Below are 17,357 nucleotides of genomic sequence, written 5' to 3'. Positions count from 1 at the left end.
AATTGTAAATAGGTTTTTGAACTCCTTTTTTCCTATTACGCTGTACATATTAACATTATAATAATATAATACTATGATTACTAACAAAATTAATTTAAAATTGTAAAATAGAAAATGATCAGTAGATTAGTAGCTATTAAAATAGATATAAGATGTATTGTGAACATAATTTAGTAATAATAGAAAGCATTTAAAAATCAAAATCAATATATAGGTGCATTTGTATGTATATTCATTCACATACTTTTTATTACCACCTGTTCTTGATAAAAAGCTCAATATGCTTCAAACGAAATACGAAACAAGCCCAAACTAAATATATAAGCTTTTAAAAAAAATTGCACATGTTTTAATACAATATCTTCTTCGGCTAATTTAGATATGAGATTAAAAAGTATGAGAGACGATCTAATCATTGTTCACAAAATTTTAAATAGCCACTACAAATTGTCCTATGATTAACCTCTCAACGTCCAAGAAAACACTCATCTTAGAGGTCGTATTCTCAAACTCTAAAAATATATTTCTTACAAAAATAAATAAATAAGAGATTGTCTTTTAAAATAAAGTGAATGAATTAGTGAATTGTAGTAACCTAAACTCTGGAAAAATAAACTTAATAATTTGCTTAAAAAATAATGGGTTTTTGTAAAAAAGTTGACAAAGAGAATAACATATTTTCGCAAAATGCAATAAAAAATAAAAATTGCTTTGTATTTATGTAAATTTTAATATATTGCATTTTCGACTGAAAAAATATTGAATAAATATAATTCGGGATAAGAAAACGAATTGAAAATCATCATCCAATGAGACGACGTGAATTTTTATGTTTGTCAAATTTTATCGATTAAAAAAAATTGAATAAAAATGAATAAGACTCATAAAATGTCGTTAAAATTTTAATATAATAAAATTCTACAAAATAGATGCATATTTAGAATACTATTTATAGAATCGATGGAGTAATACAGTACGTATATGTAGCCTCAATCACGACATGATACGGGAAGGAAAATGTTTACTTTTGGGATTTGACGCTTTTCTAGATATGTATAACGGAGAATCTATGTTTACTGTGGGTAAGATTTTAAGGTATATATACATAGATATATTGCAATAAATATATCATATCAACTGATAATATTGTAAATAGAGTACTGTCAAAATATTCACTGTTTCACAATCAAAATTCTCACTCTACAAACAATTTCAATTTTGTGCAGACTTCCGAGGAATATTAAAATAATTTAAATTTATGATAAATGTGGACGAATTTTAAAAAAGAGAATAAAATGTAAAAGTCGTAAAAAAGTAAAAGCGGTTTGGCAAACAAGGTTATTTCTATCGTGTCACATAGTTCCAAATCAAAAAAAAAAATATTCAAATTAAACAAAACGAGTATTGTAATGAGTATTTAAATTAATTAAGCTCCATTACTTTATTATATGTAAACGGTAAATAAATCACGGCTGTAATGATATGAGGTGTTAATGTTAATACTCATACATAGCTTTGAGCGTTATTATTCAATTATGTACGTAATTGTCATAAATTATTAGTAAAAATAACTTCGTATCGAAAAAAAAGCAAATTGTGCATTTTAATTGGTTTAAATGATAAAATAAACAACAACGGATGTTTAATTAATTCAGGTCGATACATCATATGTATGTATAATAAAATAAATTTTAAATCGAAAATTTTAGAATGAACGCAGTCGTAATATTGACTCGAAAAATCGAATGACAGTTTGACGGGGCCGGATTACGATGAATTGATGATTTCCCACAAAACAAATTATATAAAATATTTTTAAATATCATAAAACTAACTATCGATCGATATAAAGACATTCGTAAAAAAATAAAGCAACATTCGTAATATATTTATTATCTATAAAATTATAAAATTTTAGTTGCGTGGGGAATACACGTGACAAATTATAGTATGAATAACATTCATTTTAAAAATATATAGCTTCTTAGCCAAATAAGAAAATTAAATGCGCAATTATATATATAAAAAAGTAAATTTTGAGTGACTAAAACCACATCGGAACAAGCATCAAAAATTTGCTAGATTAAAACGTAAAAAATCAAAATAGTCCGTTTAATTATATTAAATCAAGTGATATGAAATATTGAGACATTCTTGGATAGTAATTCAATATTCGTGTGTATATTATTAAGCAATAAAATAAATGCGATCCAAAGCTGAAATTGGAATCGGAATTCCTCGATTTTTGACGACCCCAACTCCGACTCCAAAAAACTAAAATTTCAATGCCATGCTAAAACCACAGTGAAACAAGCGTGAAAATTTCGCTAAATTAGACCTCGAAAAATATAAATAATCCATTAAATTATATTAAATAAAGTAAAAAGATCACAAAAACGTGATAAGTGATCGATTCTAAGTTCGAGTCAGTAAATATCTCAAGTTTAACTTTAGCATGATCACAAAACTTTATATACTGTTACTGTAAATAGGTTTTCGAGCTCTTTTTCCAATTATGCTGTACATCAAAATTAAATCAAAATCGTAAAATAGAAAATGAACAGTGGATTAAAATTGTGAACATAATTTAGTAATAATAAAAAGAATTTAAAAATCAAAAAATATATTGTTACTACGTACATAGATAAAGTAAAAAGCTCTGAGTCATTCAAGTTATAATTCAATTGAGCAAAAAAAATAAATAAATGCGAAAACTGAATCGGGGTCGTTCGATTTTAGACAAGTCTGACTCCAGCCAAAAATCCAAAACGCCACAACCTTGCTAAAACCACATTGGAACAAGCGCAAAAATTGGACCGCGAAAAATCAAAATTAAATTATGTTTTAAAATGAGAGTGTAAAAAATTGGACGTACATATATTAAATTTGATTTATATTATATATAAAAAAATATAAAAAAATATAAAAATATATTATATAAAAAAAAAAAATTAAACTAAAGAAAAATGAAATCAAAATCAGTACATACCTCAAACAAAAACACCAAAATCACCAAAAGTGAAAAAATAAATAAAAAACACCGATCGATATATAAAAAAAAGTATTAAATTGAATATATATATATATTTATATTAATATATGTATTTATTGGAATATAATCTGAACCGTAGCAGAAACGCGATGTATGTATGTATAATATTTAATTAAGTTAAAGAGTCGCAGTCCGGAGACGTGCGCTTAGTCGGCGAACGTCCCGTCGAGCGGCGCGCGATACACTGATTGAGTGAGCGAACGGCCGGTACGACACGGGGGCCAGTTGCGCCACGACGATTGCCATCAGGTGTGGTGGTCACGTCACCTTGGCGGGCGCGGCGGGCAAGGCCGGCCGCGGACCGAGCTTGGGGACCCCCGACACCTGACCCCGTGACCGCATTCCAACTACCGAACACCCGACAACACCTGGAGACGCGCAGGACGAGCTCGATCGCCCGTTAGCCTCTTCCCTTCCGGGACCATTCACCGAGAATCCAATTCTCCCCCCCCCCCCCCCCCCCACTAAAAGAACCGGAGCGCCCCTCCCTCGTGAAAAATAAAAAAAATCGTAAATTTAAAAAAAATAATACATGATAAGTGATAAGTATAAAATAAACCGTGATAAGATAAGATTATGTACATAAAATGCATTATGTACATAAAAAGCATGCTCCGTGCATTACAAAAAGTCGAGTGCGTGCATTACACGCCCGCCGAGCCAACCCGTTCGAAATGACGAAAGAATGTGTACGTGGATGTGTGTGAGCTGACTACCCGTTCCAAGTCATGTGCTCAATATTAGGAGCATATGTCAGACGCTTCACCCCCCCCCCCCCCTTCATTTCCCCGCGTCTCCTCAACACGATCGGTCTTCACGCCACATCCTCTTAGCATAACGTATACTTCTGGTATTCTAAAATTTGTTTTTTTAAATCTCCATAATTTGTGGCCTATTTAATTTTTGAAATCCATGATGTGGAAAAAGCTAACTATCGAGCTTGATTATGATGGCCGGTCCTCTTCTTATTTCAACACTGGTGAGACGTATATGCGAATAAATTTGAACAACAAACCGCTCCATATGATGGCGTTGAAGAGAATTACAAAAATAGAAGAAAAAATAAAATATAATAAAATAATACGTCAATGCATGCACATTGCCAATGATTTGCGAAAAGTCGTTGAAATTAACGATAATTATTTTCATTTATTATGATCTAAATTCACGGAACTACATACATTTTTCGCATAATCTACATAATCTTAATACAAAATAACTGGGATACCGATCAAACTGACTAATTATTTTCGTTGGAAAGTCATTGTTGCTCTAATCTACATATGTACAATCGATTCATAACTTTCAATATAAATATTGATTCACAGGCAATCAAAATGTTATCAAGTTTTACGTCACATCGACGCTATCAATGCTCAAAACTATATCATACGATTTTATTTACACACACGTATGACGTATGCGTGAGAAATTAAGGCATTGAATACCATAATGCTGCATAAGGTATATAATTATATATTGTATATATATAAGGTATATATTGAATGCATAATGCTGCATATGCTACAATTATTCCAATTTTAAGCGATATCAATTGGAATTCACTTTTGTCCAATTTAAATATTGATTTAGCTTGTAAAAAATTTTACGATACCTTACAAAATATTATTGAATGCCACGTCCCTTTTACTCTTAAATCTAAACGTACCAAATATCCCCCTTGGTTTACATCGTCTCTTATTAAAATAATAAAAGAAAAAAACAAATTCCATAAAAAATTTAAAATTTATTCAAATCCCTTAGATTATCAAAGTTTTTCACTATTAAGAGCTCGAATTAAAAAATATTCTTTAATCTGCTTTAGAAATTATATTTCTCTTATTCAAAATAATATTAGAACTAATCCCAAATCATTTTGGTCATATATAAATTCAAAAAAAAATACCTCCTCTTCATATCCTTCCGTAATGTATTATGGAAATAAGTCGGCTTCACATGGTTCTGAAATCTGTACCATTTTTGCTGACTATTTTGACTCCACTTTCAATAGTGATTCTACCATTAACCTTTCTATCTCTAATACAGATACTTCTTCTTGTAACTTATCTACTTTTCATTTTGACTTATCTACTGTACTCAGTCACATCAACTCTCTCAATGTTAATCTTGGTGCGGGTTGTGATGGTTTGCCTTCTTTTTTCCTTGTTAAATGTGCTGTCCCATTATCTCTTCCCATAACAATCCTTTTCAATCTTTCTATGTCTAACGGTAAATTTCCTGACTATTGGAAATTATCTTACATCACCCCTATTTTTAAAAAAGGTGATAAGAATCTTATTGAGAATTACCGTCCTATATCTAAACTATCTGTCATTAGTAAAATCTTTGAAAAAATTATCTATAATTTCCTTTTCTCCAATTTCAAAAACTACATTATACCTGAACAACATGGTTTTTTTAAGGGGAGATCGGTAGAGACTAACCTGCTTAATTTCACTAGTACTCTCACATCTTATATGGACAAACGAATCCAAATAGACGTCGTTTATACGGATTTCTCTAAAGCTTTTGATAAAATCAATCACAACCTTTTACTCAATAAACTTTGGTCCCTCGGAATCCGAGGAAATTTATTTCGTTGGATCTCTTCGTATATACTAAATCGTCACCAAATCATAATTCTCAATGGTTTTAGATCATCACTTAGACATATTCCTTCCGGTGTCCCACAAGGGTCGCATTTAGGTCCCTTATTCTTTTTACTCTATATTAATGATATCTCATACATCTTCAAACATTCCTTTATACTTCTTTACGCTGATGATTTAAAAATTTACAAACCTATATACACCATAGACGATTGTCATAAGATACAAGAAGATCTAGATAGATTCTCTATATATTGTTTAAATAATGATCTTTTTATTAATCTAGAAAAATGCTCTATTTTAAATTTCACTAGAAATAAGTCAATTATTACTAATCAATATCAATTAAATCATTCAATCCTTAACACGTCATCTTCTATTAAGGATCTTGGTGTAATACTCAATAATAAACTAGATTTCTCTGAACATATTTCTTTTATTACCAACAAAGCATTTAAATCTCTTGGATTCCTACTCCGCTCAACAAAACCCTTTAATGATCCTTATGTACTAAAATTACTTTATTTTTCCTTTGTAAGGTCTCACCTTGAATTTGCCTCAATTATCTGGTCACCTTTTTATTTATCCCATATTAATTGTATTGAGAAAGTTCAACTTAAATTTATTAAATCCTTACGCTACCTTTTTCCTACCTATACCCATTCTACTGTTTCCGACATTTTAAAAATCCTTTCTTTTAACAATCTTTCTGTCAGGCGACGACATTCTGATGCTATATTCTTCTTTAAGCTCATAAATGGTTTTCTTGATTGTTCTGATTTACTGAATAAGGTTAATTTCAGAATCCCAGTTCGATACTCTAGACGCGTTGCACTCTTTTCACTTGATCCTTTCAATACTAATTCCCAAAAATATTTTTATCTGCAGCGCGTTTATCGTATGTTTAACGGAGAGCTGAATGAGGTTGATCTGTTTGGTATTTCCCTACATCAATTCAGGTCTAACATCAAGAGAATCTTGACCGATTGATTCATTTTTTCTCCTATTCTATTTTTCCAATATTTCCATTATTTTTATACTTTAGTTTAGTTATGTAATGTGCTATTTAATCATATTATAGCTTTCATTCTTTTCCTTTTCATTTGTTTATTTTGTATTTACCTTTTTCATTTGTTTTTTATATTTGTAAATTTCAATTTCTTCTTATATTCTATCTTATAACCTTTTCCAAATATTTTAATACTATAGTTTAATTATGCAATGTACTACATATTTTGTCATGCCTTTATTCTTTACTTTTTAATTTTGTTTTCCTTATATTTATCTTTTTAATTTTTGTAAAAATCTATTATTGGACTCGGATGTTACATATATTATTTATTTACTTTTTGTTTTTTTTTTTATACCTATCTCTGTACATCCTGTCTGTTGATTTTTCAATTAATAAAATAAAATAATAATAAAATAATAAGGTCCAGTGCACTCAACGACGTTGTACGCTTGACATAATGAGGTGTGATAGAAAACAGAATACGTGGGTTAGAAATATGAGGTGGTTGATGTAATGGTGAGGGTAAAGAGATCGAAATGATAATGGGCGTGTCACATGGTTCGAAGAACGGACGAAAGACATGTTCGAATGGTACCCTTGGTCATAGTGGTAATGGGTGGAAAGAGATGGGTAAGAAATTGCTGAAAACTCGAGATTTGCAATAAAATGGATACGGTTGCCAATTTGGTGGAACCGTTTCAATGAAAATCAGATAAATTGGCAAACTCTGATAGGAAAAAACCGACCTCAAATCCAAAGTCTGACCGGCAGAAACCAGTGGGATTTGAACCCGTGGCTACTTTGTTCAAAGCATTGTATGCTAACACTAGTCTATGCTGCTGGAAACGGAACCTAAGAACGTCATTAATTGTTAATCGTCATCGCTAAAATGGACAAAACAAGGACAAAACACGACTATTATTCAAATCGTAAATCACTGTTGCATGAGTAAACAGCGATTGTCAACATTTTTTAAGACATGTCATTAGTCATATTGAACATCATCAATCAACGAAATATTCAGTAAACTTAGCAGGGCTTTATGTCTGGAGTCAAGAGTCGTTTAAATCGAGCGACTCCGATTTCACCTTTATTATTTATTTTTACACAATAATGTACATATATATTTGGTCCACTGTACACAAGAAGAGTTAGAAAAAAAACGTACATGCTGTCTACTTACACCGCCTATCGACCAATAGCATTTCGTGCAGACAGTAGAACATTGGTCGAAATGGGGCGTAAGAGACAGCATGTGCGTTTTACCTAAATGTCTTCCTACAGCGGAAGGACTATGGTGATACGTCCGATAAAATGTCATCGGGTGCATTATAAAAACAAAATTTTAAAATTTATATTCACATGAAGAAACTTTAAATTAAATCGAAAAATGCAATGTACATACATACATAGTTCAAGCGAAAAATTCAGTTAATTGGTTTGAATCCCCGATAATTTTTTCAATTGAATTACGGTTAGATTTTTTTATTGTATATTTTACGTTTAGATTTTTTATTATACGACAGATAAAAATCACCGGTTGCATTATTGGAATAAAAAATTTAAATTGAAATTCGTACGAAAAATGAAAAAAATTCGCTGTGGTGAGTTTGAACCCGTGAACCCCCCCACCGACAGCTCGCACCATTAAGCTAATTACAGATTTAAAAATCGCTTTTAAATTCATGTATCTTATAACTAGGGATAGGATGGAGATTAGAGCAATGGTCCATTCGGGTCGTATTTTCTTTTAACGACTCCTCACCCCTGGCTAACTACAACACTAAAACGGAAGCACTCGTCCATACTGCATCACCGTGAGAAGAAAATAAAACATTATGAAATTCAAAAAATACAAAAAAAAATTAAAACAAGTATGGGTACATATATGTATGTTTGTATGTACATATATCAAAAGATTTTTTTTAATGTTGTACAGTTATCTCAACACAAAGTCAATTACCGAACGGTGTCGACCCATTCGCGACGCGTACGATTCAAGGGCCCGACATTGATTTATGATGATGATACAAGACATTGCCTACCTTTACATTCGTTACGTTACACGGCAACCCGTGACGCAATCGTAATCCATTGTTATGTATCGTGAAAGAGCCATAAATCGAAACCGTTTAGCGGCGATTATTTAACCGTGCACTGGCGTTAATTAAAATGCAAACATCCCACATACATACTTACGTTGATTGACTTTTACTTTCCTTTGACGTGTTATGCAACGCCAATCTAAACACTGAAACACGTGGATAAAAGACGTGACTACGAGACAGTAAAATCACGAACCCAACCCCGATGTATGTAGAGTAGATAAAGATAAAGCTCAAGTGAAAAAAAAATTGAATAGACGCGTCACGCTTGAGCTCCGAGCGAAAATGTGAGAAAAACTAACTCACGTTAAAAAAAAAATTCGGGTGTGACCAACTCATGACTTTATCTATGTATTTGATGAATATAAGAAGATTACAAAACAAAATTCGATATTGAACTGATGACTATGATAGCGATACAAATTGAGCGCAAATATATGGAAACTTGCACAAAACAAAAGATCTACTTCCGGTTGTCAGATTTTGTTCAAATTTTTTTTATTACTAAAAATCACTATCAGTATTATACTCATTAAATATCAAGAAAATAAAAATAATTTTAAAGGTCAAAATAAAATAATGAAATATTGTTTTAAAAAAAAATACTTCTTCCGGTTTACAAATTCTGACCAAAACCCTACCAACTCTAAGTTAGTACACAAAGGATAGAAATATAAATTTTCAGCTTAATACGTTCAGGGGCGCGGACAGAATAGTGGGCACAACATTTTTGACCTTTCTACGAGGAAAAAAATCCCACTTCCGGTTCATTAATTTAAGTAATTTTTTTTTATTTTTACTTAAAATCACTATTTTTATTATACATATTAAATATCAAGATGCTTAAAACAATTTAAAAGGTCAAAATAAAATAATGAAAAAATAATGAAATATTGTTTTAAAAAAAAATACTACTTCCGGTTTACGAATTCTGACCAAAACCCTACCAGCTCTAAGTTAGTACACAATGGATAGAAATATAAATTTTCAGCTTAATACGTTCAGGGGTGCGGACAGAGTAGTGGGCACAACATTTTTGACCTTTCCACGAGGAAAAAAATCCCACTTCCGGTTCATTAAATTAAGTAATTTTTCACTGGCGCGTCCCAACGTGGGACTCATTTTTCGCGCATAAAGGTTTCCGTCACAATATTCGTTTTCATTTTTAAAAAATACTAAAAGCTTACACTCAAATTTACGATCAAGTTTCACTTACATAATAAGACCGGATATCATTTGCGATCGGTACAATAGGAAATATTATTACTCAGTAACGAATGAGCAGAAAGTAAAAAAAAACCAAACGGCAGCTGCTACTCGTAGGCTACGGAATAGTTTTGAAAACACTTCAAACTACATAATAATAATAAAAAAGAAATCATTATACAATAAGGACGCATATCTGTACAATGTGTAGTGAGCTTTATGGACAAGCAATAAAATTGAATTTATTATTTTCATATTACTATGTATACTATAGAACCGTTCAGAGGACAAATTCTTTTAATGAAATTTCTTTTTATATGGAAGAGAAATAGGAATTTTATTTATTGTATTGTACAAACGGGCGTCTTATCCTTACATAAAACAAATATTATCCCCATTGTACGACATTCTTCGGCTATACAATAATCCCTCCATTTACGCGATTAAACCATTTCATGAATTTACTGCGTGAACGAAATCTTATGTACATATTTAGTGGCCAAGTAGAGTATTCCCCAAATCGAATGCGCATCTTAAAAGCCTATACAAATATAGTCAAGCACGTACACATCACGTCCAGATTACAGTTAAATGTTGAATTTTTAAAATGTTAAATGTACATACATATGTACTGCTCGAATACTAAAAGATTTTTAGCGTTTCGTTGAATATATCCAAAAATGTACAAATTTAAAAATAGTTCTTACCTGAATTAAAATAGAAAACACTATGCACTAATCCGAATAAGTACACTTGAAGCAGTTAAAAAAACCAAAGCGCGTTCAGTCTGAAAAAATGAAAAGAAAACATAATTATAATACATTCGCATATAAACAAACAGTACTCAATAAACAAATATCAAAAGACCGTAAAATTTTATGAGGTGATCAATTAATATTTAAAAAAAAACGCGGTCGAGTAAATATGACTTAATTAATGTTAGATGTGACTTAATTAAAGAGAAGACGGATAATATTTATTTTGCAAATTTACAAATCGATTTACAAAAATTTTACAAATCTTAACAAAAATTTACAAAAATATAAAAATTTACATAATATATTTATAAAAATTTACATAATAATCGATTTACAAAAAAATTTACAAATCAAAAAAGATTGATCGATTACGAATGTAAAATAAAAAGGCTCATATGGTATGTACATACATACATATAAGCAATCGTAATTTTCTCGCAATGCACACACCATAACACAAGGTTAAAATAATCCATGGTTTTTTACCAAGGAATTTGAACTTGACTTTTCGACACCGCTTTAAATAGCAGTGTCGCAACGATCTCAAGCGATTTTTTATACGTCACTCAATTTTTCAAACATCATCGTTAATGATATGAAAAAATAAAAATGATGATACTAAGGAAAACACTGAATGTATACAATTCAATTAGCAGAAATGCTTAAATTCCGGATGTTAAATTGTTAAATTGTTAAACTGACAAGTCTGCGTCAGAAAAAATGAATAAATATGAATGTGAAAAAATAGCCTTTTCGTATGATTTAATGATTGGCTTTTTTTTAATATTTAAATAATAATTTTAACCGGGTGTATGAATAAAAAAAAATAAACAAAAATGCGATTTTTTTTAATTTTACGTAATATATGCAATTTAATTTATCATATTCCCACTGCTGGACCCGAATTGGTATGCATAGTAAGTTAATGATAACTGTCTATATTTTATTACGACGGAGTAATCTCAATATAATTTCATTACTGGACGAATTTTAAATATTTGTTATACAATAAAAAAAAAACTCTATCTATTGTTATTACGTACATAGATAAAGTAAAAATATTACATAGTTAGGTATGAACATACATATTTATTTAGTTTTAAATAAAATATGATGGGTTTAATTTGATAACGAAAAACGCATGTTTACAAACACCAACATGCATATCTATAATTTAAAATTGATACGAATTTGCATACCAAATTCTGACATAACTTACATATAAACACCTAAAAAACGATAATCAAATTATGAATTGTAAATTTAATATAATATTTTTCATTCAGCATATGGTAAATATATTTTTACGATTTTTATGCGATATGTATATGTATGACGATTCGGTTAACTCTGAATGATGATTATGATAAATTAGTCATATGTTATAATATAATCAAACATAACCCGAATAAAAACAGCTATACGTAATACTGTAACGTGTGAACATGGGAGAGAGTATGCACTGTCTAAGTGCATTCTCGGTTGAACAATAGAAACCCCGGATTAAGCTAACAGCACTTAGTAAGTACCCGAACAAAAGATACGCTGGGTTTCTCACAGAACGCGGCGAGTGCGGGAAGACCTACATACGTGCCTAGACAATAGACAGGAAAACGGATCGGGGATGCTACGCTGTGCAACTTGTCCTTTATGAGGTACACACGGTAGATCAGATTATTCTGGAGTGAGCGGTGGTTACGTGTGCACCTCCTGAATCGTTGAATAAATGCTGTGAAGCGACTTTGGGCTTTCATTTGGATCCTGAACCTACTGAAATACTAATAAAAATTGCTATCGCATCCATATCGAATTTGTAATTTTGACACATTTTCCATATTTTAAGTACACATTGAATTTAAAAAGAATTGGAGCCTTTGAAAATTAAAAATTTTCAGTCCGACGATTTTTAGCCCCCCATAATAAAACTTCGGCTCCGACCAGGAAAATATATTACATATATGAAAATTTAAACATTATGCACGCATTACACGGCAAGAATCCAATTTTATTACTTGAAAGACAATACCCATTTTATTGACCTTTCCACGAATAACGCATTCCAAGAATGCGCTTCGTCTTCTGCTCAAAAATGTCAACTTGTTACAAAAAGTACCAAATTTCCAAGCGGGAAAAATTTTACTTTATTTTAACATTCAGCATGATTAATGACACAGGTTTATACAATCATCATATGCACACACACAAACATGCACGATAAACTTTTTTACAGTTTCGTGAAATAAAATGTAATCGGAGCATGCATGCAGCAAATAATAAATGAGATATTATCATTTCCGTTTAAAAATTAAGTTCAACGACAAGATAAGTGCAATTCAATTCATTTTAACCACAAATTTAGCACACGCACTGATTACGAAAAAGTTGCAACAATAATTAATAATGAAATACTCTTTCGAATTACAAAAGAAATACATAAAACACAATAAAAATTAACAATTTCTGATAAATCAAAACAATTTGTAAAAAATATAATTTCAAATAACAAAAATTTATTAAAATTGTGAGAGGAAAATCCACGACCGTTACTTAAGGTACATGACCGCGTAATAGCAAACATTTATAAAAACTCAACAGTTAAAAAAAATATCTTAACAAAAATAATGAAAGCATGAAAAACATCATCCGGCACGCGCATCGAAAGATAATTAATTATCCATCTGCGAATGAATAATTATGTACAATGTAATTGTTTTGTAAATGAAATTCGATAAGAGAATAATTTAAACACAAAAAAAAAATAGACGATGATTCACAAAGTGACGGTCAAAATAAATTAATTTGATAAGAGATTCAATTTGTTATTTTAATCTGCCGAGCGAAATATTCTTACCGTTATGATAAAGTACATACGCATCTATGATTATTACGAGAATCGAATTAAATAGTCATAAAATAAATAGTCATAAAATAAATAATAATAAAATAAATAATAGATAATGAGAATTTTTCTCCGATAACGAATATTCTAAGGTCACAGTCATGTAATATTATTAATTTGATTTATCAAAATCTTTGAGTAATCGATATATATATATATATATATATATATATATATATATATATATATATATATATATATATATATATATATATATATATATATATATATATATATATATATATATAAATATATATATATATATATATATATATATATATATATATATATATATATATATATATATATATATATATATATTAAGCATAAAAGGAAGTTAGATAGCGATAATAATAAGCAAGAATACAATCTAGTAAATAAGGAAATTAAGAAGAGAATAGTCAGGGATGTCAGGGATTTTAACCTTTCCCTTACGGTGCTAAAAAATTACGCGTGCAGCGGTGATGTCGACTCAGTCGTTCTAGAAATTCGTGATTTTAAAGTCTGATAAATATGAATATTTAACCATTTTTCCTTCTATTCATGACTATAGTAATAGTCCGTATCTATATAAATTAATATATATGTATCAATATTGGTAATATACTGCTAAAAACGATCTAAAAAGCATGAAATTGAAGACGCGTGAACGACAATCCCAGAAGGCCGCCCATCTCCAAGTGAGGACGAACACTAGGCCCCCACTCCGCGACTCGCTGATCAGAAATCACGCCACATCCGCCAGAATTACGCGAAGATTCAAAACCTATGCGTAAAAATATATTCAATTTTTTCATCAAATAAAATAAAATATGTTTATATGTACTTTTCATGTATTTATTTTCACAATAATAATTTTAATACACAAATACATAAATTGATAAAAAAAAATGAGAAGTAAACGTAAATAAAAAAAATACAATATTGGGCATAGCTAATTCCAAACTAAGTTCTCTAATAAATAATTTTCGTCGACTTCTGTTATTCGCCTTCCATTCTGGATATTTCTGCGCCCATAGCAAATATGCATTTAGCGCAGCTATATCCAGCATCTCCATAAAAACATTTTTTCGCCGGTATCTACTGCACCTTTTGTTTTATTATAAAACATTATTATTTCCGGCTTCTTTTCTTCATGACTACTCACTTCACTGTCATGAAATTGAGTAGACAATAGCAAAACTGCTTTATTTTTTTTTTGGCACATACGAAACTAATGTCTTGGTTGATGTAAAACCAAACAAGCTACTGTGTAAAAGTCTATGTTTCGATGGTAAAAATTCTTTAGGAATTTCCCGTTTATTTTTACGTAGGGTACCAGTTAGAGTTAGCCCTTTATCTAAAAGGTTATCAGCTAATGCCACCGAAGTAAAAAAGTTGTCCGTTGTTACACCTCTATTGGTGCCATATTGCGGTTGAACTTAATCCATCACTACACGATTCCCTTGATTTATCTCTCGGCAATTATTAACCATACCTGTATAAACCTGTATATTTAATATATATGCTGTTGAAGAGTCAGCCGATACCCACATTTTTATTCCATATCTACCGGGTTTCGACTTCATATACACGCGGAATGGGCAATTGCCTCTATAGGTAGCCAAACGTTCATCCACAGTAATGTTGCAACTTGGAGAATTATTACGTTTACATTCTTCTACAAATTTATTAAAAATTGTCCTGATAGGTTCTAATTTATCAGACGACACGTGTATTCTTTCTTGTCTGGTTTCTTTGTCGTCAAAACGAATTTGACTGAATATTGTGATGAACCTATCCCGAGACATAGATGCCGTAAAAAATGGTTGGCAAAAAGCGCTGTCATTAGTCCACAATTCATTTAAGCTTAATTTTCGGGACCTATTTCTGCCAGACGCAAGCATTATTCCAATGAATGCAAGCAATTCTTCTGCCAATATCGGCTCGATAATTTTCGTGGATGTACGATGTAGCTGACGATTCGTTTGTTCACATATTTCTCTCACCATATTTGAATTTATAAACAAAGAGAACATTTCTCTAATAGTATTTACAGTAGTGCTACCATTTATAAGTCCTGAATTTTCGGTAACAATATTGCACTCTCTACGTCTTGAGGATGATGGTGGTAATGAATTCCATTGAAATCCATGATTCGATGTATACACTTCTTCGTCTTCATTTTCACTGGCCTCTAATTCCGAATCTGTATCTTCCATATCTTCAATAAAATCTTCCGTATCAGTAAAATTATCATTTATTTCAAAATCGAGATCGCTATCATATTCCTCGTCATTCATCAAATTTCTTTCAGCCATTTTTTTCAAATATTAAAATTGTCTTTGAAAATATAAATATAATATACAATGTAGCATAGCAAATTAAAAAAAAATAACATTAAATAATTATTACCGTATTTACAATATAATAATCAAGAAACACAAATAAAGTGCTGGTCCACACGGTACAAAAAAGCTCCGAAACGAAAAAAACAACACGCGCGCACCGAGAACGGGACACGACTGAAGGAAAAAACGTAATAACACACACTGCATTTGCGCATTATGCCCGATTCTTCGATAAAATATTTTTTTCTGTTGCGTCAGATAAATACGTGTATATTATAATAATTCTATCTAATACATTAATGTATTGCTGAGGAATACCCAAAATATGAACTCTGTATTTAGTATATTTAAAGAGATATTCATACAATTAGAGTAAATGTCGACTATGTTTCTATCACCGGTAAGGAAAGGTTAACAGCAAGATAATAGAAAATACAATTAAGAATAACCGTAGCCTGAAAAAGTGCAAACAAGATCTTTTCTTAGGCAAAAACCAAATGATCGCAATCAGATCAGAGAGCGGAGTAATAATTAGGAATAGAGAAGAGATCGTAGACAGAGTTTATACGTTCTATGCAAAACTTTACGAGAACAACAACGGTCATTTATATTCAATGCTATCAAATAAAATGAATACTCACCAATTTAGCTCGATGACAAGGGGCAGAGTCATCTTGAAAAATTATATCATCGGAATATGAAAGGTGGTTTTCCATCGATGGGACAAAGCTTTCTTCTAAATTTTTTTTATATTTTTTTCAATCGATGACACCTTGTATTAACTCCAATTCTCCAATGTTATGATACGAAAAGCATCCCCAGACCTTTTGACTTGGAGGATCCTTAACAGTTTTAAGGGTACAATTTTCACTATACCTTTCGCCAACTTTCCTTCGGACATACGGAAAACCATCAGGACTATAGAGGTTAAACTTTGATTCGTCGGAAAGTATCACTCGTTGCCAATCTGATGGACTCCAATTTTCATGTGCTTTCGCCCATTCCAATCGATTGTTTTTCATTCTCTTGGTTAGTAGTGGTTTTTTTGCAGCTTTCCGACCGTACAGTCCAGCTTCTCTGAGTCGCCTTCTTACTGTTGAGTCGCTGATTTCCATGGAAAATTGTGAAGATACATCTGTTCTTATTTCTATATCAGTTTTGAATCGCTGCTGTAAAGATAATCTGGTTATTACACGGTCTTGCCTCTCAGATGTGCATCTTTTCAGTCCGGTCCCCTTCTTACGATCAAAACTTCCAGATTCTCTTTTTTTTTTCCAGTATTATCGAAACAGTCGTTATAGAACATCCCATTTTCTTGGAAATTGACCGAAAGGAAAATCCTGAACTCGCCAATGTCGCGATTTTTACACTCTTCTGCAATGATAA

At 30.9% G+C, this 17,357-nt stretch overlaps 1 protein-coding gene across 1 annotated transcript in view; it reads right to left on the bottom strand.

The window, feature by feature from the left end:
• LOC143910200 (very long chain fatty acid elongase 7-like) overlaps nt 1–17,357 on the bottom strand; it is an 81,776-nt gene that overhangs the window by 47,584 nt on the left and 16,835 nt on the right. Inside the window, exon 2 of the mRNA XM_077428577.1 lies at nt 10,692–10,771. The gene's annotated coding sequence lies outside the window, so the exon portion shown is untranslated. The remainder of the gene's footprint in view (nt 1–10,691; nt 10,772–17,357) is intronic.

The sequence above is a fragment of the Arctopsyche grandis genome, chromosome 1, assembly GCF_051622035.1.
Source record: "Arctopsyche grandis isolate Sample6627 chromosome 1, ASM5162203v2, whole genome shotgun sequence".
Taxonomy (NCBI): Eukaryota; Metazoa; Arthropoda; class Insecta; order Trichoptera; family Hydropsychidae; genus Arctopsyche; species Arctopsyche grandis.
The sequence above is the reverse complement of the archived record's forward strand: the minus strand, read 5'-3'. Positions and strand labels throughout refer to the sequence as shown.